Source organism: Mus musculus, chromosome 14, assembly GCF_000001635.26.
Source record: "Mus musculus strain C57BL/6J chromosome 14, GRCm38.p6 C57BL/6J".
Classification (NCBI taxonomy): domain Eukaryota; kingdom Metazoa; phylum Chordata; class Mammalia; order Rodentia; family Muridae; genus Mus; species Mus musculus.
Genome location: NC_000080.6, coordinates 5,911,544 through 5,938,229, shown reverse-complemented (window position 1 = coordinate 5,938,229; position 26,686 = coordinate 5,911,544). Strand labels below are relative to the sequence as shown.

At 40.8% G+C, this 26,686-nt stretch overlaps 1 protein-coding gene and 1 long non-coding RNA gene across 2 annotated transcripts in view; one reads left to right on the top strand and one right to left on the bottom strand.

The window, feature by feature from the left end:
- Gm3248 (predicted gene 3248) overlaps nucleotides 1–26,686 on the top strand; it is a 68,484-nt gene that overhangs the window by 23,458 nt on the left and 18,340 nt on the right. The window lies entirely within an intron of this gene.
- The window catches only part of Gm51421, a 159,368-nt gene that overhangs the window by 132,231 nt on the left and 451 nt on the right, over nucleotides 1–26,686 (bottom strand). The window lies entirely within an intron of this gene.

Sequence of the window (26,686 nt, the reverse complement as noted above, 5' to 3'; positions counted from 1 at the left end):
TACCTTACTCAGGATGATATCCTACAGATCCATCCATTTGTCTAAAAATTTCATGAATTCATTCTTTTTAATAGCTGAGTAGTTCTTCATTGTACAAATGTACCATATTTCCTGTATCCATTCCTCTTTTGATGGAAATCTTGGTTCTTTCCAGCTACTGGCTATCTTAATTAAGGCTGCTATGAACATAATGGAGCTAGTGCAGATTCAAGGCAATTTATATACTACATACCTATAAATCATTGTTGTTACCTGACTTGAAAGGGACACAGCAAGTCAGACTCATCTGTCATTTGGGGACAATAAGACTTGAGAGTAACTTTTAGGATTTTTCATGTTTAAGACATGCTTAAGTAGAGGACCAAAAGGGAAACGTGGCTGTTATCAGTCTGCAATCAGTTGACCCCTAGAAAGGTTGTTATAGTTAAGTGCTATATGACTCTACAAATCTTAGTGTAAGGGGTCAGATTAACCCTGCAATTGAAAACATTACCAAACCAGGAATGTACTATGCTGAGCACTCACAGAGAGTTATGAGGAGCTGCCTTAGGCTCCTTTTACAGCAAGTAAAAATAGACAAAGAGATCAAATATCCTAATACCACAAGATGATAAAACTGACAACTGTAGATTGCACTCAGTATCAGCGAGTTTAGTTTCTTGTGCATCTACAGATTGTCATGCAACATCTGCCTCAGGGACAGTACATAAGGAGATGGCTGCTCAATAGCATGACAAACAAACAAGAAGAGCCATAGCCTCTAGCCCTCTGCTCTGGATGCTGAGACTTAAAAGTCTTAGTTTGTCACCACCTGTCCCAGGACTGCTGGCATCATTTCTTGCATATGTTTACTCTAGCACTTGTCTAACTTTGGTACAAACACAGTGGACAGTCCCACAGCCCACAGAGGAGACTCCATTACCAGGCACTCACTCTATCACGACCAGGATCTTAGAATCCCAGGATCCCAGAATCCCAGGAGTTAGTCACACAAGAATCTTAGAGTCTCACAGGCAACTTTTCTCCCAGGGACTGCGACACACCCAAATCTCAGGGTCAGGATCCCGGAATTTTACACCTGTATCCTTAGAGCTTTAATGATCAATGACAAGGATGCAGCTCGGACTGAGTGTGTGAAGAAGATACAGGACATGTTCAACGCTGAGATCCTGTTGTCTAGACATTCTTAAGCTCTGCAGATGTGGCTCACAGATGCATCTTTGCACTCAAGTGACATATACTGTTTTTAAAATTAAAATTACCTTTAATCTTGCTGTTTCCTTAGAGAAGTGAGGTAGGATTTCTTCCGTGGGGAAACAATATTTCCATGCTTTCTTAAGCACTTCACTTTTACTTTGAAATCTTTTGAAATGACTTCCTGAAGATGCACAAACTGTGATTCCCTAGGCTCATGTTGAATCTCCTTCAAAGTCTCCTCAGCAGACTGATCTGAGAGTAGGGACCAGATGTCATTGTCATAATTCTGTTCAGGTTTGTACTTTAAACATTTGCTGAATATGTGCTCGAGGAATTTTTTTCCAGAGGTCCTGTTTTCAAAATAACTCTGTCTTTACATATTACAATGTATGGATTAAGAAAAGGGGGCAACTACTTACTAATTCTCAGTTAAATATCTTCTTATGTGTATCTGTACTCACACAATCACTAGAAATTGTTAATCAGTCCAAATCATTTATTTTAGTAGAGTAGAATATAACCATGAACCAATATACTTAGTTTACTATTGATGACTGTGTTGATTACAATAAATACATGAATGATAGGACTGTACAGAGTATGGGCTTAATTTTCTGGGTCCAGTGCAAATAGCTGGGAGAGTTCAAACTAAAATTAGTAGAAACAGCAGGAATACTAACAAATCCCAAAGATCCAATAATCTCCTCAAGTCTAAGTGTTTGTTCTCACCTTTACCAGAACTCAGGAGACCTCTGTTCAGCCAGGTCTCAGGTCTCATCCAAAATACAGACCTGAACCAGCTGTGGCCAAGTGTTCCTGTTCTGCCTCAAGCTTCAGAGACACTGGAGGGGCAGCCTTGGCCTTCAGGTGGCAGCCATTCCAGGTCCTCTGTCAGCTAATGGAGTCTTCCACAGAGGCCTGTCTTCTCCAAAATAGAAGCTTGGGTATTCCAAAGCTTGGGATGCCACTCTACAGTCATGATGAGTTGGTTACGTGAGATCATACAAATTAACTAATGTCTGTATGATGTTTTCCTTATTTGAAAGTGAGTAATGAGATCATCTGAGGAGTGGTTGCTAAGAATAAAATCACTCATTATCATGAATGATAGGACTGTACAGAGCATGGGCTTAATTTTCTGCTTCCAGTGCAAAGAGCTGGGAGAGTTCAAAACAAAACCAAAAGAATCAACAGGAATACTAACAACAACAATTTTTAAAAAACATTCTGAGTGCTGGAATTACAGGCATGTACAAACTCTACCTTATAATAAACAAACAAACAAACAAACAAGCAAACATCCCTATTCCAGTTCTAGCAGTTCCCTCAGAGAGAGCTGTGTGACACTGCATGCTGCTTCCTTTCCCCAGATAGCTCAGGTCTTCAGTTCTCTACCAGATCAGCTGGACCTAAGACAGTGTAGTTGACCTTCTTGGTGCCATGGTATGATTCTGCAACAACCCTTTTCTTGGTAAAATTGAGCCTGTATAGAGTAAGCCCCTTGTTGGTGGATCCAGGACCCTTTAGGCCAGCAAACACAGGAGGAAATGTGGAGATAAGGTGTGGAGCAGAGAATGAAGCTAAAGCCATCCTGAGCCTTCCCCACCTGGAGATCCATCCCACATACAGACACCAAGGCCAGACACTATGGAAGATGCCAATAAGTGCTTTCTGACAGGAGCCTGCTATAGTTGTCTCCTCAGAGGCTCCACCTGAGAGTGACAAATGCAGAGGCACATTTTTGCAGCCCCTCTTTGGAATGAGCATAGAGTCCCCAGTGGAAGAGTTGGAGAAAGGACTGAATGAGCTATAGGGGGTTACAAGCATAGGAAGAACAACAATGTCAACCAACCATATCCCCTAGATATCCCAGGGACTAAACCACCAATCACACATGGAGCAACCCATGGGTCTAGGCAGATGTTTGCCAGATGACAGCCTTGTTGGACATCAATGGGAGAAAAGGCCCTTGGTCCTTTAAAGGCTCGATGCCCCAGTGTAGGGGAATGCTAGGCTAGCAAGAGAGCACTTTGTGGGTGCCTGGCGGAGCACCCTCATAGAAGCAGTTCGAAGGGGAATGAGATAAGTGGGTTTTAGGCAGGAAACCAGAAAAATAGCTAACATTTGAAATGTAAGATTAAAGTGTTTTAAAATAGAAAAAGAAATGATTTGAAGACCGAGAAATTAAACTAGACTTATGGACACTTGATCATGGATAAAGTCATCAATATTCAATGCAAAAAGAAACATCTACAATAAATGTAGCTGGTCTAACTTGGAGTAAGTATGTAGAAAAATGAAAGTTGATCCATATTTGTCACCTGGCACAATACTCAAGGCCAGGTGGATTAAAGAACTCAACATAAAACCAGATTCACTGAATCTAACTGAAGACAAAGCAGGAAAGAGCCTCAAACTCATGGGAATGGGGATAAATGTCATAAACAGAAGTCCAATAGCTCAGACTCTAACATCAAAATTTATAAATGGGCCACAAGAAACTGAAAAGCTTCTATAAGACAAAGGGCATAGCCAATAGGACAAATTGGCAAACTACACATTAGGAAAAAAACGTTCACCAACAATGTCAAGATCTGCCTTATCCACAGTCAGGACTATGAAGCTCAACCCTATCTCAGAAAAGCAAAGCGAAACAAAAATAAAAATAAACGTTTGTCAGGAAAGCACTAGGTAGAAAAGTACTCTTGTCTGTCTTAAATGCCCAAACGTGGTGGTGTGTGCTGTAGATTCAGCTACTCAGGAAACTGAGGCAGGAGGATGTTTTGAGGTCAGGGATTAGGTGGGAAGAACATAACAGACCCTGTCTCCTTATAAAAATAACCCAAATAAGCCAAAATCACCCACATCTGTAAAACAAAAAGCCCCAGAGTGAGAAATAAGTGCATACGTGTGTGTGTGTGTGTGAGAGAGAGAGAGAGAGAGAGAGAGAGAGACAGAGAGAGACAGAGAGAGACAAAGAGACAGAGACAGAGAGACAGAGAGACAGAGAGACAGAGAGACAGAGACAGAGACAGAGACAGAGACAGAGAGACAGAGAGACAGAGAGAGACAGAGACAGAGAGGTGGTGCTAGCCCAGGGGAGCTTAGAAATAGTGACCATCTTTATTTCAGCTTCTAGAATTGTGGTTTTACCCCCATGGCCATCACATTCATTTGAGAACATTTTCTGTACCACACATCACCACTTTTAAAATCTTTTTTAAACAGGAGGATCTTATAATGCTTCTGTAAGCGTGGAGTTTCTGCTGCTTCCCAATTTTAATGTTTCGCATATCACGTGTTTATAATACACTGAAAGTCTCAGCTTTGTCAACCACTATGTCTGTGGTTCTTTCTCAACCTGTGGGTCACAACCCCTGTACAGGATATCCTGCATATCAGATATTTACATTAAGACTCATAACGGTAGCAAAATTACAGTTAAGAAGTAGCAATGGAAATAATTTTATGGTTCAGGTCATGAGGAACTGTATTAAAGAGTCACAATTATGAAGGAGGAGAACCACTGCTCTGGCCAATCATATCTGACTCCGTCTGTTCCCAGAGCAAGGCAGGTGCTTTGTAAATGTGTGCCTGTGTCATTCTGCCCACTTTCTCCATTTCTCTCCCGGGTTTAATTCTGTGTACTGTTCTTTTTGTTTGTTTGTTTGTTCTACGCACTCTGTCTCAGGCTTTGTTTTGGTAAAGCATGGACAGGCGACTGTGATCTAAGAAGGTTATGTGGATCAGGCAACACGTTCAGTAAGGGCACACCATGTGATCTCCCGGACATTCTCACAGCACTGCTGAGGGATGAAGTAGATGTTCTCTTCACATCCACCATAACAACCCCAGAGGGTACCATGAAGACACTCTCTCCTGTAAGGCCCACAGAAAATCTCAGATTTCAACTGAGTGACAGCTGCCACTCCGGGGATCCAAGTGAGACACTATTAGTTCTGGGTAACATAGGCACAAAGGTGCAAGTAGTTTTTATTCCTTTGGCTTTTTGAGGCAATGTCTCTCAAAGGCCTTGAACCCCTGATCCTTCCCACCCTTTCAAATGATTTCTGAAGACTGAATAAGTATCAGGGATTTTGAATTACCTTTTCTTTACAATGGGTTCTCTTGCAGAACTCGGGCTATGTTGTGTTTTATTTTGTTTTTTGTTTTCACTTCCACAGATTTGGAATGTTTTGGGTTGAACAGTATGTTAGAATGCAAGGGAGGTCTATCAGTTCTTAGTGGCTTTAAAGATTGGAGGGAAATGATGAGCCTATTGTATAACAATGTTTGAAAACATGTTTAGATGGTTTCACAATGAATACATTATTGTGAGAACAGTGTTGATACCATGAGCTCCTGAATAATTCTTTTGTTATTACAGTGTATGTGGGTTTCCTCTTTCCCTTCCCTCCTCCATTTACCTCCATCTCTTCCTCCATCCATCCCTCCACCGCTCTCTCACTCCCTCTTTCCCTCTCTCCATCCCTCCCTCCTTCCTTTCTTCCCTTCCTTACTTCTATGAGCTTGTATAAAGGAGGAACAGAGCAAGGAGAGACAGTGGAGGATGCAAAGAAAAGCGGTGATGTCACACCTCACATTTTACCTTGTGTTTATAAACTAGTATGTACATTATTCATGATGGTCTCTAGTTATATTTTTTATATTTTAATGTTCATAATTGTATTAAAAACATCCTTAAAAAAGAGATACTAGTAGGATGAATGCCTATGAAGTTGACCGTGCTACGACATGCAAGACATTAAAGAAACTACTAAGTATTTATGAACACTCAACATCAAAACTTTAAAAATCTAAGTATATAGTAGCCTCCCAAAAACCTCCAGCTTGCAGATGGTGGTGGAGTAACCATTACTGCATCACCAAGGAGGCAGGAGCAGGGGCATCTGTGTGAGTGTAAGCCTAGCTTGATGACAGAGAAACTGCTTCAAACAAACAAAGGAACACATAAGCAAACCCTGGGGGGAGGGGAGCTACAGACTGTATTGAAAACTTCTTTCTCTGCCACAGTACTAGGGATTGAACTCAGGACCTTGTGAATATTAAGTTAGCACTGCAAGCACCCACTACTGAGTTACATCCTGATAACATACAATAAAAACCATTCATACGTGTATACAATGTATCTTAGGTCTAGTCATTCCTTAGTCATTCCCTCTAGCCTTACCACCATCACCTCCTGCCCCCAACCTGTCTTCCATAACCTAGACCACCACCCTTCCCTCAACAAGTCTCCTGTATCCCTCCCAACATCATGTTGTTTCATAAAATCACCCACTAAGTCCAACTGGTGCTGCCTGTATTCATGCATGCCTGCTGGGTCATACACAGGGGTGTGGGAAACCTGCCAATGGCTACCTTTCTCAAAGAAAACTGGTACTCTGTCCTTTAGCTTTTAACAGTTGCCATTAGCAACTCAGCAAGGGAAGGAGATGGGGTATTGAGAATCCCTGTCCCTCCACAATGGAAAGTTTAACTCTCTGGATCTTGTGAAGGGCTTGCATGGGTAAACACAGCTGCTGTGAATGTGTGTGTGTAACAACCATGGTGTGTTCAGAGGCCAGCCTCTCACAGTATTCCTCACCATTCATCAAGTTTTTACACTCACTCTTTCCATAGCATCTTTAATACTGTTTCTTGAGCCTTGAAGTAGGTAGGGATCCTTTACAAAACAAAAAACTGTATGATATTTATAGAGAAGCCAGTGTTAAGCAGTACTTAAGTTTCACATTTGTAATGAAATAAGTAACTGGGCCTCCACAAGTTCCATGGTAATCGCAGACTAACCATTTGGTTTTCCTCTGCCTCATTTTCTCCTCTCTTCCTCCTCCCCCTCCCTCCTCACTCTTCTTTTTCTCCTCTTCCTGCTCCTCCTCCTTCTCCTCCCCTCTCTTTCCCCTCCTCCTCCTCCTTCTTCTTCTACATCCTCCTTTTCCTCTTCCTCCTCCATCTTCTCCTCCTCCTTCTTCTCTTCCTCCTCTTCTTCATCTATTCATTCTTCATTGAGCCTCCTGGCCCACTAGGGCCCTTCTCTCTTGCATCACCTCTGCCCTCTTAAGGCATGCAATATCCTGTATCTCATTCTTCCTTTAGTTCAGCTGCCTTCTCTTCACATGGTGGTCTATCTTGGGCTGTCTGCTCAGACCACATCTCACCCAATGACCTTGCTACATTCCCAGTGGACAAGCCCGGTGATTCACTCTTGATCTTTGGACAATATTCAGAACGAAGCAGGAAGAAAGCAAGCGGTAGTCTTTTGTGAGTACATGAGTCTTCATTTTTCTTCAGTTCCTTTCTTATTGCCTTTAAGAGGAACATAATTCTTCATCAGCTATCATAGCCTCAGAGCAAGCCTCGTCAGTTGGACCTATATCTTCAGGTTTCACCTTTTACTTTGCAGGCATGATGGTCCTCACCAAGAACTCAGCAAAGCTGGACTGGAACCCAGGCATTTCTTTCTGTTCTCCTGGAAGTCTGCAGGAAGACAGCTCCTGGGTCTTTTCTTCCTCCAGGCACCCAAGTCTCCTTTACCCAAGGTGACCCTTGGCTTGCGGCGAGAAGGGGGGCTCTACCTGAGCGGGCTTTTTCCTGAGTCCAAACCAGATGCTTCCTTCTCCATACGATTGTCAGCTGGCTTCACTTTTCATACTATTTTAAGTTTTAATTTTTTTTCTCTCCTTGCAGGGCAAGAATTTTGGTAATAAAACAAAATACCAACTCTTATCTCAGGTTAGTAATAAAGTTGTTGCCTACTATCTAGAAATGTACCTGCCTTTTCTTTTTTCTTTCCTTTTCTCTTTCCTTTCCTTTCCTTTCCTTTCCTTTCCTTTCCTTTCCTTTCCTTTCCTTTCCTTTCCTTTTCCTATCCTTTTCCTTTTCCTTTCTTTTTTTTCTTTTCTATAAAATGTGGCATTTTACAGGTTGGGATGCTGCACCGTTGATGGAGTGTTTACCTAGCTAGTATATACAAAGCCCTTGTTTCAATCCCTAATTTTGTGTAAGGTAGGTATGGTGACTCGTGTCTGCAATCTCAGAACTCTACAAGTAGACATGTGGGAAGCAGAAATTCATCTTCAGCATACAGTGAGGTTCAAGTTGGCCTGACCAAGAGGAACACAGGGAAAAAAAAGCTGATGTCTTCTCTCTCTCTCTCTCACTCTCTCTCTCTCTCTTATTTATTTATCAATTTTTTTGGTCCTAATTCTTTTGGTAGAGAGAAGGAAAGAGATGAATATGTATTGAGTTCCCTGGTACCTACCAAATTTCTATATTACTTGTCGGTTAATATTATAACAAACATTAAATTGTATTCAGAAACATATTTTGATTATTATCTTTGTGTGCTTTGGATCTCATGACAGTGAGAGTTACCTGAGGTGCTTAACTACCGTTTCTGTGACAGTAAATTATTGAAGTTTACTGTCTCCCTCTACAGCCCAACAGTATGTAGTTTGTATGGTTCATTTGTTGTTGCTTGTTTTTATTGATGTTCTTTGTGTTGCTGAGGCTAGAGTCTGGGGCCTTATACATGTTATACAGGCAAATGCTCCACCACTAAGGCTTCAGCCACTTTGCTGGAGGTTTTTGTAGCTGTAGATTGTACTGAAGAATTCTTTCAGCTTTTATATTTGAAAAGGTTACCACAGCACGATACACAGCCACAACCAATGCAACAAGATAAATAACCAACCCAACAGAGTGACATTATGATGCAGTAGCTGTAAGAACCAATTTAAAAGATATATCACCTCATCCTTGGGTTTGCCTATGTTCTCATCTGTGAGATTAAAAATCTTTTGAAACATTGAATGAAGCCTCTCATCTATCATCTACTGCCATTAAATACCACATCGTCACAGCTGAAGAAATGGACCAGCCGACATCCAGAATAGTCCTCCAGTCATTCAAGAAAGAGTTCCTGACTAAGGATAAATTGTTTCTACTGGTTTCTTTCCTGCGGTTTGATTTTGCATTGCGTGTTCACTTTTAAAGATGCTTACTGATCTCTTCATGGACCAGAGATGGAGGAAGCACTCCACTCTATTTATTTTTTCACCACAAGATTCATTCAGGTCAATCTCAGCTCTCAGGTTTGTTCTTGTAGTGGTTTTGAAGGTTTCAAAGGACATGTTGCTGCATGGAGAGCTATGAAGCTGCTGATGTTTGCAAGTGGGTTAGAGAGTGACTTCTACAAGCAGATCAGATTGGTGGCCCTGGTCTTCTGGCTGTTAGGGGAACACCACTTTGGCCACTGATTTAAAGAATGTTCTTTTTAGAGCATTTGCTAAGGGGGTTCTGATAATGGCAACTTGTTGATGTCAGAGAACTCCAGGGACATGAGCTCACTGAATCACTGCTTTCATTGGAAAAGTAACTTTTTGGCCATAACAATTCTCTGCTGACTAACTTTATGTCAACTTGGCACCAGCTGAAGTTATCTGAGAGGAGGGAAGCTCAATGGAGAAAATGCCTCCACAAGATCAGGCTGTTGGTACACCTATGGGACATTTTCTTAATTAGACTGATGGAGGCGGGACCAGCCCATTGTGGGTGGGACCGTCACTTGCCTGGTGGCCCTAGGTTCTATAAGAAATCAGGCTGAGCAAGCTATAAGGAGCAAGCCAGTAAGCAGCATTCCCCAGTGGCCTCTGCAGTGAGCTCCTGTCTCCAGATTTCTATACTGTTTGAGTTCCTGTCCTGACTTCCTTCCATGATGAGCTGTGATGTGGAAGTATAAGTCAAATAAACTTTCCTTCCCAAGTTACTTTGGTTATGATATTGCAGCAATAGAAGCTCTATGTAACAAATTCCAATTAAAAAATTCATTTAACATATCCAAGTATTAAATCTATTAGGATGTATGTTGGCACATGATAGCAAGTAGGACTCTAAATGTTAATTTCTATGATAAGGGTTTGTTATCCCCAAGCACCAAGGAAGTGCAAATCAACCACAGTGACATTCTGCCTCATACCCCATACCTGTGAGCACAGATATCAAAAACAGAGCAGAGAGATCAGGTCCTGCTGACAGCATACAGTAAAGGCATCATTCTGTGTCTCTGCCTTCCCTCTGGGGGTTAGGAATGCCACCAATGTGCCACTTGGGAAGGCAAAACTCAGGGATATTAGGCTGTGTTTCCTTCTAGCCCTTGGGGTGCTGAGCCACATTGCTCAGGGAAGGCTGAAACAGTCTCAGATAGGGGGCCAAGCCTGCTTATTTGGCTGAAAACAGCAGGGTTGGTTGGAGGGGGAATCCAGTGGAAGCTCTGGTTCTCAAATCCTGTGCACCCAGAAGCTCCTGGGAACCATGAGGTGTGAAAATGGTGTTCCCAATTCTTCTGTGTACCCGGCACTGCTGGGGACCTCAAAAAGTTGGGGACAGGAGCCAGTAGCCCTAGATGAACCCAGTGTGGGGAATTCAGTTTAGCTCCAGGTGAGTGCCAGGAATATGGAGGGGCTAGAAGAGGGGTCCTCTACAGGACACTTAGGTACAGCTCTGTGTATCTAAGCCTTCCCCTCTGCAATCCCCCATCCCACCACAGCCCACTGCCTCCCACACCCTTCAGGTCCTTGATGAAGAAGACAATCCTCGCTTGTCTAAACTGTTTTATTCAGGGCAGATGAAAATGTCTTACTCTGTGTGAACCAGAGATTGAGTATCTTTCACAGAATGGGAGGAAAGCTCATAGGCTAAACACTTGGAGCCTAGCTAGATACCCCATCACAATGGAAAACTCTATGCAATGTGACCGGTTGTCATGGTGTTCTGGTGACACGGTCCACTGCCCCACAAAGGATAGCTGTGTTCACTCCAGGCAAGAATGTAAATTGGTGGAGCCAAAGGCAAAACAACATGGAAGTTCTGCAAAAGAAATATAAAAATAGAGCTAGCTTCCTCATGAGGTGTTTGAGACAATTGACTCATATTGGCCTGTAGGCAAGTCTGTGGGGCATTTTTTGATTAAGGGTTGATGTGGTAAGGCTAAGCCCACTGTAAGAAGTGGGCTGTCTTGGCAGGTGGTCCTGAGTTGTGTAAGAAAGCAGGCTGAGAAGCCATGAGGAGCAAGCCTGTAAGCAGTGCTCCACCATGGCGTCCTGCGCTGACTTCAGTTCATGATGGTCTATATCTGTAAGCTGACAGAAACTATTTCCTGCCTGTGGTAGTCACTGTTCTATTGCTGTGATGAAATACTATAAACAAGGTAACTTATACAATAAAGCTTTTAACTGAGGGCTTGCTTAGAGTTGCAGAGAGTCCATGGTCATCATGGTGGGAAGTATGGCCACAGACAAGCAGGCCTGGTGCTAGAGCAACAGCTAAGAGCTTACTAACATCTTGATCTTCAGGGAGAAAGAGATTTTCACTGATTCTGACTTGGACTTTTGAAATGGGCTGAGAAAGAAGTTAGGGAAACAACAATGTCCACAAGAGTCAAAAACAATATAAAATACCTTGGTGTGACTCTAACTAAGGATTAAAAGATCTGTATGATAAGAACTTCAAGTCTCTGAAGAAAGAAATTAAAGATCTCAGAAGATGGAAAGACCTTCTATGCTCATGGATTGGCAGGATCAATATAGTAAAAATGGCTATCTTGTCAAAACCAATCTACACATTCAATGCAATCACCATCAAAATTCCAACTCAATTCTTCAATGAATTAAAAAGGGCAATCTGCAAATTCATCTGGAATTACAAAAACCTAGGATAGCAAAATCTGTTCTCAAGCATAAAAGAACCTCTGGTGGAAATACATACAAAAGTTAACCAGAGTTGGTACATGCCTGTAATTCTAGCACTCAGAAGGTTTTTTAAAAATTGTTGTTGTTAGCCTGACCTAAAGCTGTACTACAGAGCAATTGTGATTAAAATTTGCATGGTCTCGGTATAGCGACAGACAAGTAGACCAATGGAATAGAATTGAATACACAGAAATGAACCCACACACCTATGGACATTTGATCCTTGACAAGGGAGCTAAAACCATCCAGTGGAGAAAAAACAGCATTTTCAACAAATGGTGCTGGCACTACTGGAGGTTGAAATAAAGAACAATTGGAATTGATCTATTCCTATGTCCTTGTACTAAGGTCAAATCTAAGTGGATCAAGGAATTGCACATAAAACCAGAGACACTGAAACTTATAGTGGAGAAAGTGGGGAAAAGCCTCGAAGATATGGGCACAGGGGAAAAGTTCCTGAATAGGACAGCAATGGCTTGTGATATAAGATCAAGAATTGACAAATGGGACCTCATGAAACTGCAAAGCTTCTGTAAGGCAAAAGACACCTTCAATAAGACAAAAAGGCCACCAACAGATTGGGAAAGGATCTTTACCTATCCTAAATCAGATAGGGGACTAATAAACTAATGTATAAAGAACACAAGAAGGTAGACTCTAGAAAATCCAATAACCCCATTAAAAAGTGGGGCTCAGAGTTAAACAAAGAATTGTCACCTGAGGAATACCAAGTGGCAGAGAAGCACCTGAAAAAATGTTCAGCATCCTTAATCATCAGAAGAAATGCAAATCAAAACAACCCTGAGATTCCACTTCACACCAGTCAGAATAGCTAAGATCAACAATTCAGGTGACAGCAGATGCTGGCAAGGATGTGGAGAAAGATGAACACTCCTCCATTGTTGGTGGGATTGAAAGCTTGTACAACCACTCAGGAAATCAGTTTTTCAGTTCCTCAGAAAATTGGATATAGTACTACTGGAGGATCCCACAATACCTATCCTGGGCATCTCTCCAGAAGATGTTCCAACAGGTAAGAAGGACACATGCTCTACTCTGTTCATAGCAGCCTTATTTATAATAGCCGGAAGCTGGAAAGAACCCAGATGCCCCTCAACAGAGGAATGGATACAGAAAATGTGGTACATTTACACAATGGAGTACTACTCAGCTATTAAAAAAATGAATGTATGAAATTCCTAGGCAAACGGATGGACCTAGAGGACATCATACTGAGTGAGGTAACCCAATCACAAAAGAATTCACATGATATGTACTCACTGATAAATGGATATTAGCCCAGAAACTTAGAATACCCAAGATATGAGATACAATTTGCAAAACACAACACACTCAAGAAGAACAAAGACCAAAGTGTGGACACTTTGCCCCTTCTTAAAACTGGGAACAAAACACCCATGGAAGTAGTTACAGAGACAAAATTTGGAGCTGAGAAGAAAGGATGTACCATCTAGAGACTGCCATAGAAGTGGATGCTCACAGTCAGCTATTGGATGGATCACAGGCCCCCAATGGAGGAGCTAGAGAAAGTACCCAATGATCTAAAGGGATCTGCAAACCTATAGGTGGAACAACAATATGAACTAACTAGTACCATCCCCCTCCCACCCCCTGCTGGAGCTTGTGTCTCAATCTGCATATGTATCAGAAGATGGCCTAATTGGCTATCAGTGGAAAGAGAGGCCCCTTGGTTTGGTAAATTTTATATGCCTCAGTACAGGGGAATACCAGGGCCAAGAAGTGGGAGTGGGTGGGTAGGGGAGTGGGTGGGGAGGATATGGGGGACTTTTGGGATAGCATTGGAAATTTAAATGAAGAAAATCACTAGTAAAAAAAAGGAACAAAAAGAGAACTTCAAGTCTCTGAAGAAAGAAATTGCAGAAGATCATAGAAGATGGAAAAGATCTCCTGAGCTATCTGGGGAAAGGAAGCAGCATGCAGTGTCACACAGCTCTCTCTGAGGCAACTGCTAGAACTGGAATAGGAATGTTTGTTTGTTTGTTTGTTTATTATAAAAGCATACAAAAGTTAGCCAGAGTTGATACATGCCTGTGATTCCAGCACTCAGAATGTTTTTTAAAAATTGTTGTTGTTAGTATTCCTGTTGATTCTATTGGTTTTGTTTTGAACTCTCCCAGCTATTTGCACTGGACCCAGAAAATTAAGCCCATGCTCTGTACAGTCCTATCATTCACGTTAATCAGTGATTTTATTCTTAGCAACCACTCCTCAGATGATCTCATTACTCACTTTCAAATAAGGAAAACAGTCATACAGACATTAGTTAACTTGTATGGTCTCACGTAACCAACTCATCATGACTGTAGAGTGGCATCCCAATATTTGGAATACCCAAGCTTCTATTTTGGAGATGACAGGACTCTGTGGAAGACTCCATTAGCTGTCAGAGGACCTGGAATGTCTGTCGCTTGAAGGCCAAGGCTGCCCCTCCAGTGTCTCTGAAGCTTGAGGCAGAGGTCAGCCAACAACACAGGAACACTTGGCCACAGCTGGTTCAGGACTCTATTTTGGATAAGCCCTGAGACCTGGATGAACAGAATTCTGGTAAAGGCGAGCACAAACACTTAGACTCGAGGAGAATGATGGATCTTTGGAATGCAATTCTTTCTTTTTTATTTATCTTTGCTTTGTGTAGCCTCCCCTCCCCCAGCCTCCATGGTTCCACTATTTACACCTGGATGGAGCTTGCAGGCTCAATTGTTCTGCCACGCCCACTGCTGTAACCTGCCACTTTGCTGTTCAGAGCCAAACACGTGGTCACCCTGCTACTGGACTCCAAGATCATTTGGCAGGAATCGGGCATTTCCTTCCTTCATAACTGAGTGCCGGAATAGTAAAAATTGAACCTTGAGCAGAGACCTTTGTCTTGGTTCCTTCCTTATCTCTCGCAGCCCAGCCCCTCTTCTCTTCCAGGTTTCCAAAATGCCCTTCCAGGCTAGAACCCAGGCTGTGATCTGCTGGCCGGACACAACATTTGGCGAACCAACACGGGACTGAGAAATGGCAAAGGATTTTTGGAAAAGGCACTACTGGTTTGGAGCTCCATAGAAGACGAAAATAATTAAAGGATAAAGGAAATTCATACTGGAGAAGGTCAGTATGGGCTAAGCTGAAAGAGCGTTAAACCCGAGAGCTAATTCACTTAGGTTCAGCAGTAAAGCTTAACAGGAGCTGGGTACTGTAACAGGCGATAGGCCGTGGCTCACAAAAGGTACATTTTTAGGCGTGAGAAAAGAAAGGGTTTATTAAAAGGGAATTAATAATCAGGCAGATTGCATCATGAGGGAGGAAATTGTCCCAAAAAGCAGAGAGAAATTTCAGGAGTGCCATGCTTTGTTATCTCTGGGCCTTATAGCAGAAGTAGTACTGTGTCCCCTTTTGTGTCTTGTCTAATGTCTGGTGCACCAATCTGTTCTCGTGTTCAATTCATGTATGTTCGTGTCCAGTCAGTATGAATGAATGTTCTATGTTTTATGTTGGATAATAAAGATGGTAAAAGAAACTTTATCTTCAAAGCCGAGAGCTGCCACCTGCTTCAGCCAGGAATCAGACACAGGGCAGGAGGGCCCCTGCTGGAAAAACTGTTCGTTTTAGGAAAAAAGGGCAAGTGCACAGCTTCTTAGTTTTGGAGTAAAAAAGCTGATAAATGGTTCGTGATTAATGTGTTTGACAAATGGTAAAGTGCCTTTTATTCTATGATTGTAGCTACAAAACTTAATATTCTCTGATTGGTCTAAATGTAACTGCTTCATTTGGTTCCTTTTTATTGGTAATGTGCTCCGAGTGTTTTAACAATCAGCTCATAAGTTGTTGGTTAAGATTAATAATTGTTACAGTGTTACAGATGGTTAGTGTTAAATTTGATAACTCAAGTTTAGAGTCCTTCTGACAGGTGGCATAAGGCAGGCCAAGAGGCTGGGTCTCTAAAGATATTTCTAGTTTAGATAATAATTAATGTGGTTCCTATCCTAAATAGTAAAATTTAAGATAAGATTTAAAGCAATGCCTCTTTATTAAAGCATTAAAGCTTGATTTAATAGGTATTCATAGGTATCAATTGGCAGCCAAACTTTGTAATATGATAGTAATGCTCCTATATTGATTTTAAAGATGATAAATTGTTTTAAACTTGGGTTTTGCTTTCCCGAGGTTGTAGGTATTATCCTAATCTTGCACAAGAAACTTAAAAATTATGGTTAAAACTGCCATTGTTCCATTGACTGCAGCTTGCAGTTTGATTACAAATTTAAGATTTTCTACTCACCCATATATTGTTAATTAAGATAATTACAAGAGTAATCATTTTATGAGAGCGCTCATACAGCTCACTTCATACAAAACTGTGACAGAGTTATCTAGTTATGTTTGTCTTTCTGCATATATCAGACCCTCAAACAATCAGTTTGGCTATAGTTGCTGCCTGGCAGGAAACTGCAGTATGGGCAATTTTTCCACAACACTAAAGTTGTGAAAAACGTTTTAACTGTAAGTCATCTTATGATAGAGTATCAAAAATTAGAGGCGTAGACCGTTATATTGTTTCTCTAGAATCTGTCCTTATTACAGGAGGGCCAGGATGCTCAGATTAAAAAATATTTTATATTTGAGTCAATGCAGGGCTCTGGGCAGCCCCAGAGCGGCTTGTGGCCTTCTTGTGTTTTGCAAACAGTGCCTGAGAAAGTTTTTCCCTGTGTTCAAGAAAATTTCTTTTTAACAGTGTTGCAGATCTATTCAGATGTTTAAAAATAATGCTTAAATTTAAAGAGTTTTGTTTCTAGTGAACTGGTAATCACTAGAAAATTCTGCCTCTAGGTATGGCTAATGTAACTTTACCTTATGTAAGAAAAATTTTTATTGTTTCTGCTTCTATACAAGAAGCCAAGAGTTTTAATCTTTCAGTGTATATTGTCTCCTAAGTGGAAAGTATTTTATTAACTAATGCTTCTCAAGGGAAGTTTACCTTAAATCCTTGCTCTCAACCAAGAGATTCAGAGACAATATTCTTTTATTACTTAGGATTTTAGTTTACTACAAAAGGTTTTACAAAAAAATAAAGAAAGCTTTTATTAATTATATTCATTGGTAATTAAATATTAGTTGTGCCCAAGACAATTCTTTGGCCAGAAAAAACATTATTGTAAAGTCATTTTTCTCATCTTCCCAGCTGATCGTTGGCCCACGTGGGCCCAACTAGCTGCTGTGGGGCGGAGTCTTAAGACACACAGTTTCCCCTGTTTCAGCACAGATAATCTAGTTGTGGGCTGTAGATGTTGTTTTAAAATGCTGAACAATCAAACCTTAATTTGTATATTAATAGTCAATGCCATATCTCTGAGCTCACAATTGCTTAAAATTGTTCATCCCTCAGATACTATTAATTCTCAAATTTGTGATTGCTTATACATATTTCTAGTTAATAAATAAATAAATTATGTACATGTGACTCTTAATAACTTTTCAAGCTTTCTAGTTACAACCGCTCCTTAAGAAAAATGATTGAAAGTGCAATTAGTCACTGCCCCTTTACAGCCAAGTATTTAAAATGTCTTGTCAACAAGTTATTCATTCAAAAGGTTAGGTATTGTGAAATTTTAAAACTTTAACTTCTTAAAAGACAAAAATGAGAGAAATTGTATCCCCGTACATACTATTTAGTGCATTCCCATGCACACTATTTAAATCATACCTTTATTTTTTTTTGAAATTTAAATGTCAAAGAATTTAATAAATGCTTTATAGTACCTTAAAAGGATCTGCTAATTGGCTTATAGATTGATCCTAAAACAACTACCTTATTAGGAAAGGGAAAGACAGGCTCTCTCCACAGAATGCTGCAGAAGCATATTAATTTGTGTGACGAGCTGGCAGGTAAGTTGACTCAGTGTCCTGATTGTAATGACTAAAAAAACTAAATTAAATTCATGTTTTAGATCCATCCTTACTTGCCATTTTTCCAGTTTAGACTAGCGTCTAGCCTTTTAACTTTATGGCAATAGTTCATCAGAGACTGTATATACTGACTTAATAAAATTAGTCATTGAATAGAGTCATAATGATTTTTCTCTTTTCTTCAGTGTGACCAGTCATTCTAACTTAATCTTAGACTGGTCTAATATTCAGTCCAATGTTAGAGATTCCTATATTCTGAATTACCTAGCAAAGTTAATTCAGAGGACATCCCCCACTACCCCTAGATCCCTAACCTCAGAAGGATTTCTGGCCTTACAGCTAGTGGAAAAAGCTATTGAAGAGCAATTTGTCACTTATATAGGTTACTCCTTGCCCCTGCATCTGTTAATTTTTAATACGACTCATGTGCCTATGGAACTGCTATGGCAAAAAATTTCCTTTAATGTGGATACACTCAAAGATTTCTCCTAAATGTAATATCTTGCCATATCACAAAGCAGTGGCACAGATGATGATCACTGGAAGAAGACAGACATTAACTTATTTCTGCAAAGAGCCAGATATCATTGTTCAGCCTTTTAAGGGAACTATAGACAGCCACTACCCCCAAGATAGGTTGATAAAATTTTGAAATGTACGTGATGTGATATTTCCTAAAATGACTTCCTTACAGCCTTTATATAATGCTCTATTGATTTTTACTGATGGCTCCTCTAAAGGGTGAGCTGGATATCTTATTAATAATCAACAAGTTATCATAGAGACTCCTGGCCTTTCGGCTCAGTTAGCCAAATTAACAGCAGTACTAAAGGTCTTTCAGTCTGTGCATGAGGCTTTTAATTTCTTTACTGACAGTTTATATGTTGCACAATCAGTACCCTTATTTGAGACCTGTGGTACATTTAACTTCAATATGCCGTCAAGATCCCTTCTCTCCATACAGGAGAGGCTTCTAAAAACGTAATTGATCATTGTCTGCAACCCTTTAATGCTATGGGATTGCCTAAACTTATTAAGACAGATAATGGGCCATCCTATTGTAGTAAAAATTTTATTTCATTCTGTAAGGAATTCGGTATCAAACATAAAACTGGAATTCCTTATAACCCCATGGGACAAAGAATAGTTGAACGTGCTCATTGCACCTTAAAGAATTGGCTTTTTAAGACAGATCAGGGGCAGCTATATCCCCCAAGGTCACCAAAGGCTCATCTTGCCTTTACTTTATTTGTTCCAAATTTTTTGCAAACTGATATTAAGAGTCAGTCTGCAGCGGATCACCACTGGTATCCAGTGACTTCTAGTTCTTATGCATTGGTAAAAGGGAAGGACCCACTGACTAACGAATAGAAGGGTCCAGATCCGATTCTAATCTGGGGAAGGGTCTCGGTTTGTGAAATTTCAGGAGATGAAGATGGAGCGCAGTGGCTGCCAGAGAGATTAATTCCTCAGATGAACACAGATTCTGAATCTTCTTACAAGTATCACCTTGAGGACTAAAATTTTTCTTTTGCTTAAAATTCAGCTGGAAACTGAAGCTCCCGGGAATGCTGTTTTTCTGCTACTGTCTGAGCCAGCTCCCCCACAGGAGTCCGGAGACTAGCCTTAGCTTTACAATTTGCAACTGAATAAAGTACCTGAACTTCCCCAAAAGAAGCAGGAATCTGGCCCCTCACCCTTCCTTCATAACTGAGTGCAGAATAGTAAAAATTAAACCTTGAGCAGAGACCTTTGTCTTGGTTCCTTTCTTATCTCTCACAGCCCAGCCCCTCTTCTCTTCCAGGTTTCCAAAATGCCTTACCAGGCTAGAACCCAGGCTGTGATCTGCTGGCTGAATACAACAGCTTTGTACATAGTTTATATCAAAATCAACTTATTCTATAATCCAGACCTTACTTAATCAGTCTGACAGAAATTTTGCACCCTCTGACAAACATCACTCCATCCCTCTTTTACCTTTTTCCCTGGACCATCATTCTCAAAGATGAGCCATTCTGAGGGAATCCTAATAGCCCAAAAGGTAGTCATCTTTGGCACTTGATCTTTAGGAAAGTAGGCAGAGTTCTGCCCAGATGAATGCAGATGCTCCTCTTTGCCTCCAACTTGTCTGTAAACCTTTGGTCTTACTTCTCCCTTCTTATCTTATTTGGACCTAGATACCAATATTTCCACACAGAACAAAGGCTGAAGATTCTTAATGATACCTTGTGGTTTATTGTTTCTGTTTTAAATACTAGGTAGAAATTCCCATGACCTCCCAAGACAATATGATTTACAACTTGAAAGTCAGTGACCAAATGCCCTATTGTCTCCTCCCTAGAGAAATCATGATTAAAAAATTAATAATAATCCACGGTGGTAGAATGTTGATTTTTTTGTTTGTTTGTCCATTTATTTGTTTTGGGGGTGGTGGATTTTTTGTTTTGTTCTGTTTTTTTGAGACAAGGTCTGTCAGTGTAACCCTGGATGGCTGGGGAACTTACAACATAAAGCAGGATGGCTATAAACACAGAGAGATCCACCTGCCTCTGCCTCCCAAGTGGTGGGATTAAAGTCATGCACCACCATATCAGGTAGTGATGTTTTAATTGCCTAAACTATATCTCATAAAGCAAAGAAAAACAGGAGTTCAAATTGCCTCACTGTAAAGCAACTTTCATGATAAATTAAAAGCAAGGTACTCATCAGCTGACTGTGTTCTATGTTTAGCACACTTTTGCCAAATTTAGAGAACAACTTATAGCCATTCAGAATTAACAATGAATATACGTGAATTTCAAATAAAATAAGAAACCCATTAATTACTCAGGAGATATTTTTGACACACAAAAATTTCTGACCTTGGCCGAGAAAATTCTTTTTTGTTGTTGTTGTTGTTTTGTTTGTTTGTTTGTTTGGGTTTTTGTTTGATTTTTTGGTTTTTGTTTTTTTTCTGAGACAGGGTTTCTCTATATAGCCCGGCTGTCCTGGAGCACACTCTGTAGACCAGGCTGGCCTCGAACTCAGAAATCTGCCTGCCTCTGCCTCTCAAGTGCTGGGATTAAAGGCATGTACCACCGCTGCCAGGCAGGCTGAGATAATCCAATGGCTGAAAGTCATGGAGACAGTTCTCATCTGAGTGTACCACCTTATGACTGACCATTAACCATGCCAGCTTGAAAGTAGAGCAACAATCTCCAGCCATTGAGGCATAATGAAAGATTTCTGCACTCACAGGCCAATAAAAGGTGCACACAGACTTATTCACATTTAGAGTTTATAGCAATGTCCTTTCAGACCATCGATACCTACAAAATGCATATGAAATGCTCTACAGCACCAAGTCTAAAGGGGACTCCACCTCACAGGGAACATACAGAAGGGTAAAGAGGCAAACCAAGAATGGAAACCTTACTGCTCCCTGTTGCCTTTCACAAGCCAACATCTCTTTCAAGCCTGCAGAGCTTTTTCGCCTTTGAAAAATTAAGTTGGACACAAAATTATCTTGCTTATCACACAGCAACCTAAATGTAACTACCTGAAGTTCTACTCAGCTGACAAGAGAAGAGATACCATAGAAAAACAGAGAATGAGTAAAGAGGAAAGAATGTACCTAGACACTAGGAAGACAAACAAAATGGACCAAAGACATCAAAAAGATAGAGGTGAGGAAGTTGCTAAGATACAGGAGATCACTGTCAATCTACATGCCCTTCAAAGCACAGTCTTTGCCCTGAGTTGGGGCAGTGCCAGCACACCTCTTCAACTCTGTCTGTGTTTCTGTCTGTCTGTCTGTCTTTCTGTCTGTCTGTCTCTCTCTGTTTCTCTGTCTGTATCTCTGTCTCTGTCTCTCTCACTCACACACACACACACCTCTTATTCTTTACATTTAAAGTTGTCATATCCACTACCCCCCTTCAAAAAATGCTGAGATTAGTGTATTGTCCTAAAACCACCAATTTCCTTCCACTAAACTGATTAATTAAATGCTCACATACCATGTTAGTTCAACCAAATGAAACTTTCTACACTTTGCCAACTTTGAACTGCTGAAAGCAATTTGGCACAGCTCATCTGAATGGCCTACTGTCACTAAAAAGAAGGAAGTAAATATACAGAAGATCATTAGGGAACAGTCCTAGTAGCAGTTTTTAAACAGAATATATACACATTGTGTGTGTATAAATATCTACAAATATAAAAATAGACAGTGATATTTTCTAAATGTCTATTTTTTGAGAGAGGGTCTCACTATGTCACCCAGGTTAGGCTTGATCTTTAGGCAATCCTCCTGCATCAGTTTCCCTGGTGCTGGGACTACAGGTATATACCATGATAGTTGGTTATCTTAAAAAATGTATAAATGCATATATATATGCGTGTGTGTTTATATATATGTGTATATATATATATATTCTTACATGTATGTTGTACATAAATAATATATAACACTTGTAAGTGCATAGAGATTTTCTGGAAGCGCCACAAGAAAACATCACTTACGATTGCCTCTGAGAGGAAACCAGAGATCAGTGGAAGATGGGATTTCTCTCATGGCTAGAATCCTTTCCTGTAGACTCTTGTATTGTTAGTATGTGTGGGTTTGAATATGCTTGGCCCAGGGAGTGGCACTATTAGGAGGTGTGGCCTTGTTAAAGAAGGCATGGCCTTATTGGAAGAAGTGTGACAGTGTGGGGGTGGGCTTGTAGACTCTCCTCCTAGCTGCCTGGATGCTAGTCTTCACCTGCTTGACTTTGGAACAAGATGTGGAATTCTCAAATATTCCTATACCATGCCTGCTGGGCACTGCCATGCCCCTGCCTTGATAATATTGGACTGAACTTCTGAACCTGTAAGCCAGCCCCAATTAAATGTTCTCCCTCTGTTGCCTTGGTCAAGGTGTCTCTTCATAGAAATGAAACCCTAACTAAGACAGTATGTCTGACTACATACATGTCTTATTGTTGTTTTGAGATAGGGCCTTACAAGATAGGCCAGGCTATAGTCAAATTTACCATCCTCTTGCCTCAGCCTTCTGAGCAGTATAATTAAAATACCCATTGCCAGCTTGTACCATGTTTTCAATTAAGAAAATGCCTAGACACTTTTCAAATGTCTCAAGTAAAGCAATGTCCATTTTAGTATGCAAATACTTTAGTGTATCATGAAATATTTACAAAAAGTATTTCAAACAAGGTTAATTACTTAAACTCTGGCCTTTTGTTAGCTTGGTTTTGAGACAGAGTTTGATGTAGCCCAGGCTGGCCTGGGACTCCCTTTGTAAATGAGGAGAGCCTTGCAGCACTGATCCCCTGCCTCTATGTCCTGAGCATTAGAATTCCAGGGGAGTGACACTGCACCTTGTTGCTATGCAGTACTGGGAACTAAATCCAGAGCTTCATGCATGCTAGCAAAGCAGTCTACCAGTGAGCTGCCTCCCCAGCCCAAACTGTTCTGCACTGTTCACTGCCTGCCAAACAGGGGAATGACCCCGGGGATCTTCAATGGGAACTAAAGTGAGTGGGCTTGTTCTAATGATAATATTCACATTGCAAGTATTTAATAACTATGCAGTCATTCATGGAAAGATATTTGTGTGTGTGTGTGTGTGTGTGTGTGTGTGTGTGTGTGTCTGTGTGTGCGTGTGCTCGCGCATACATGTCACAGGAACATATTTAATGAGGTCAAGGTCACCTGTCCTCCTCCTCCTCCTCCTCCTCCTCCTCCTCCTCCTCCTCTTCCTCCTCCTCCTCTTCCTCTTCTTCTTCTTCTTCTTCTTCTTCTTCTTCTTCTTCTTCTTCTTCTTCTTCTTCTTCTTCTTCTTCTTCTTCTTCTTCTTCTTCTTCTTCTTCCTCTTCTTCTTCCTCTTCTTCTTCTTCTTCTGTGTAGCCCTGGCTTTCCTGGAACTTACATTGTAGACCAGGCTGGCCTCAAACTCAGAAATCCACCTGCCTCTGCCTCCCAAGTGCTGGGATTAAAGGCGGGCATCACTATGACCTGCAGCTGTCTTCTTTAGTCACTTTGCTCTTTAATTTTTGGACAAGGTTGATCTTTAATCCTGAATCTCTGATTGGCTTAGCCAACAACTCATGGGCATCCTCCTGTGAATGCCTATCCAGCACCTTTTATCAAATGTGGTAGAGGGGTCTGAATAAGAATGACTGCACCCATCCCTGACCCCTCCCTAACCCCACTCCACACAAGCATGCCCCCAGTCTATAGAATGTAAACACTTGTTCCTCAGTCAGTGGCATTATTTGGGAAGGATTAGGAGTTTCTTTCTGGAGGAAGTACCTTACTGGGATTGGGGGGGGGGCAGGGTCTGGCAGTTTAAATCTTCACACTGCTCTCAGTGGGCTCTTTCTGTTCCAGGCCATCAGTTCATCGTGCTGCAGCTTCCTGCTTCTCCTGCTATGCCTGCCTCATGCAGCCATACCTCCACACCAGGATGACCTCTTATACTTCTGGAAGTAAAAGCCCCAAAACAATCTTCTATAAGCTCCCCTGGTCAAGGTATTTTTATCACAACAACAAAAAGGCAACAAAGACACATGAGTACTGGGGATGTGCCTCAGTTCCTCCACTTACACAGCAAGCACCTTACAGACCGAGTCCTTGCTCCTCCCCTCAAATATTTTTAGGTTTTATGAACAACACACTCACCTGTGGGCCATACACCTACCTACACTACTCAATCAGGAGCACATTTACACATCTATATGTAAGCATGTAGTTTGTATAAGTGTGTGAATGCAGAACTAAATGCACTATTAGTAATCCTAACCCATCATACTTAGAGGGTCTTGATGTATCTTCAGGATGACTGAGAAAACACTGTTAGTGTGGCCTCAAAACCAACTAAGCCTTAGCCAAATCTGGGGCCTGCGCCTCCCCTCAAGCCTCTCTCACCTTATACTCCTAGGGAGAAGATGAGGAAATATCTTCATTATCCTAAGGGTGCTTCTCTTCTTACCTGGATAATTCCCAAAGACTAGGAACCCACTCTTACCTTTAGTAGCTCTACTTAAATTACCTCCTCCACAGACCTCACCTTCTCCCCTCAGGAGCAGTATGTGAGCTAAGAGCCACCATGATGGGCACCACAGCACGAGGTACAGCCTGGAGTGCCACAGTGATGGGCACCACAGCACAAGTTACAGCCTGGACTGCAGGAGGTGGGCTGTGAGGCAGAGGCCCACTAGTCTTAGCAACTTAATACTCTGACTTCAGATGTTTGAGCACAAATCCATTTTTTATAAATACTGACATATGAGCCAGTGTAAAATGCAGATTTCCTGATATTCTAATATGAATATCAGAAGCAGTATTCCAAAGTTTGATAATTAGCCATAATCGTGGCAAATGTTTGTCAGAAAGTCAAACAGAAAACAAACAAACAGCCAAAAAAAAAAAAAAACAAAACAAAAACAAAAAACAAAAAAACAAAAAAACAATAAAAAACCCAAATACCTTTAATCCCAGCACTCGGGAGTTAGAGACAGGCAGATTTCTGAGTTTGTGGCCAGCCTGGTCTACAAAGTGAGTTCCTGGACAGACAGGGCTATACAGAGAAACCCTGTCTCGAAAAACAACAACAACAACAACAAAAAACAAACAAACAAAAACATTTTCTTAGATTTATTGTAGTCTTCATAAACATGCTTTATCCAAAAATTAAACAATACAATCTTTAAGTTCATTAAGCCCACAACTTAAGAGTGCCCTCTATCAAATTTTTTGTTCAATCTTACTTCCTCAGTTCAACTTCTACCATCCCTAATTTTTTTCAAATGGCATGAATCTTACTAGCTGATATTGGTATTAATAGGCATGGAATTTACCATTGCATATAAGTATATGATGTGCCATTTTTGAAACCTGCCATTTTTCTCTTTAACTCACTTTTTCAGGTTTGTTTGTTTGTTTTGTTTTGTTTTGTTATTTTCTGAGACAGGGTTTCTCTGTATAGCCCTGGCTGTCCTGAAACTCACTTTGTAGACCAGTCTTGAACGCAGAAATCTGCCTGCCTCTGCCTCAGGAGTGCTGGGATTAAAGGCGTGTGCCACCACCGCCTGTCCAGGTTTTTGGGTTTTTTGGTTTGTTTGTTTTGTTTTGTTTTGTTTTGTTTGAATAAGTTTTCACAAGTTAAAAGTATGGTTAGCTTTAGTTACCAAAAATTCGAAATTCAGAAAAATTACAAATGCTATGAACTTCAAATCCGTCTCCATTAAACAGTAGTTCCAAGATGTCTGAGTAAACATGGCTGAAGCAACCTTTGACTCTGGTAACTGAAGTCATTGTCATGTATACATCTACTGAATTTTAGATGCCAGCACATGCTCAAACAAACACTAATCCAAATTGTTTCCATGTAAGACTCCCATAAGCCTTAGGCAGCTAATTGTCATGAAATGACTGTAGATGAATTGCTTTTGCAAATCTGTTACTAGAGGGAGCATCCACTAATTTAATCATTTCCCTCCTCAAAATCTTGTTTTAACTCCTCCACTAACAACAGACTACGTGTTGAAGACTTCTAAATCATAAGAACGTTAGAATATCTAAGTCCCTTAACATCCAGTAGCCTCTGACTTCATTATTAAAGGAAAGCTCAACTTTGAGATTAATCAGCACAAAAATGCCACAAAAGCACTACCACACCCTGAAATACCCTAAAGAAGTTAACTTGTGATGAACCACCATGGATGTCTGAGCCCTACACTTTGAGGGAACCTGCAACACAGAAGCCTAGGCAGCCTGTGGGCACAGCACACCAGAGAAACTGACTG